At 49.1% G+C, this 1,406-nt stretch overlaps 1 protein-coding gene across 5 annotated transcripts in view; it reads left to right on the forward strand.

Moving 5' to 3' along the window:
* Gjb1 (gap junction protein beta 1) overlaps positions 1 to 334 on the forward strand; it is a 10,587-nt gene extending 10,253 nt beyond the window's left edge. For all 5 annotated transcript variants that reach the window (XM_070040294.1, XM_070040295.1, XM_070040297.1 and 2 more), the window contains exon 2: positions 1 to 334. This exon is cut by the window's left edge and continues 1,197 nt beyond it. The gene's annotated coding sequence lies outside the window, so the exon portion shown is untranslated.
* The last annotated feature ends 1,072 nt before the right edge of the window (positions 335 to 1,406 follow it).

Genomic DNA, 1,406 nt, shown 5'->3' on the forward strand with positions numbered 1-1,406 from the left:
TCTCCAATTATGAAACTAATCTTAACCCTGCACTGTCAGATCTCCTGTTTCTAGAGTCCTATCAGTGGGAAGGGATGTGGGTAAGCCAGTGAAGGAGCGGTGCTGTGGACATGTGGGTGGAGAAAGGAGGGTAGCAAGCAGCAGAAAGGAGGAACAGAGCTTGCCTTGCCGCTGCCACAGGAAAAAAAGAGGACAAGTCTGGGGTGAAGGAATTAGGGAGGGAGGAACAGGCAGATAAGTGGATGTGGGGGTTGGTCAGGGCTGCCCCTGTCTCCAGTCCCCAAGGCCTTTCTCAGCCTGAAATGTTACACATTAAACAGGATTTTACAGTAAATGAAGAGGTGGCTTGTGTGTTTGTCTAAGTTCTTGTTCTTGCAACCTCTGATCTCCCCCCCCCGCCCCCCCCCAGAGAAACTGCCCTTGGTTGGCTTTTTGCTGATCAAGAAAGGGAAGGGGGACAAATGCAAAGAGTTACTTGAAGCTACAAATGGCAAGATAGAAAACCACTGCACTACTGGCCTGCAAAGCCAGACTGAGCCATTCTCTCCTGCTTTTTGTTGTTGTTCTTGGTTCTCGGGTTTCTTTCCTCTCCCTCTCCGTCTGCCTCTCCCTCTCCCTCCCCCCCTCTCTCCCTCTCTGTGTCTTTCTCTCCCCATACATTTTCTACAAGAAAAAAAAAGCTCTATTGGGATCTAATTCACATACTTCTTGTGATTTTTACAAATTAAAATGATAACCTCCTCTGGAGAGTTAAGAAATGATAGAGACGTTTCTCATGGAGTGGGGGGAGGGGCGGGACTGTTTCATTCCCTTGCTACCTCAGTGAAGGCCCTTCCCCCATGCTCCTGAGAGAACTGTCCTCTTACTTCCTGGCCACTTAGCATTCTTTGAAAACTGATGCCCCACAACCCACCAGTCAGGTTATACAATGCCTCTGACTCCTCTCCTGTGGACATAGCCTCAATTCCATCCTCCCCAGTTTCCTCTCTTGATTGATTGCCAGTACATACCAGTGAGTGCATGGTACGCGCACGCAGCGTGTGCACACACACACCAATGAGGGCCTGAACTCAGGGCCAGGACCTTTCACTTGGCTTTCTTGATTATGGCTGATATACTGTCACTAAAGCCATGCCTCCATGCCAGCCCCTACATCAATTTCTAAATCCCCCTCAATCCCAGAGATGCCTCTACTTACATCCCTTTTTTCACCAGCATCCCCCCTCCCCAAGTCAGTTGTGGTAGGAAAAGCCCATTTTTAAGCTTCCTCCAACACCACGTTTCTAGCATTCCTAAAGGTCCTCCCCAGCCTTGGGATGAGATTTCCTAATCTGTCACTATCCTTACAAACAGCCCATCAGAGTCCCCATAGCATGTTTACCTCCTCAGGTTCCCTACTTCCTAAC

Source organism: Dipodomys merriami, unplaced genomic scaffold, assembly GCF_024711535.1.
Source record: "Dipodomys merriami isolate MVZ:Mamm:240054 unplaced genomic scaffold, mDipMer1.0.p SCAF_3, whole genome shotgun sequence".
NCBI classification, from domain to species: Eukaryota; Metazoa; Chordata; class Mammalia; order Rodentia; family Heteromyidae; genus Dipodomys; species Dipodomys merriami.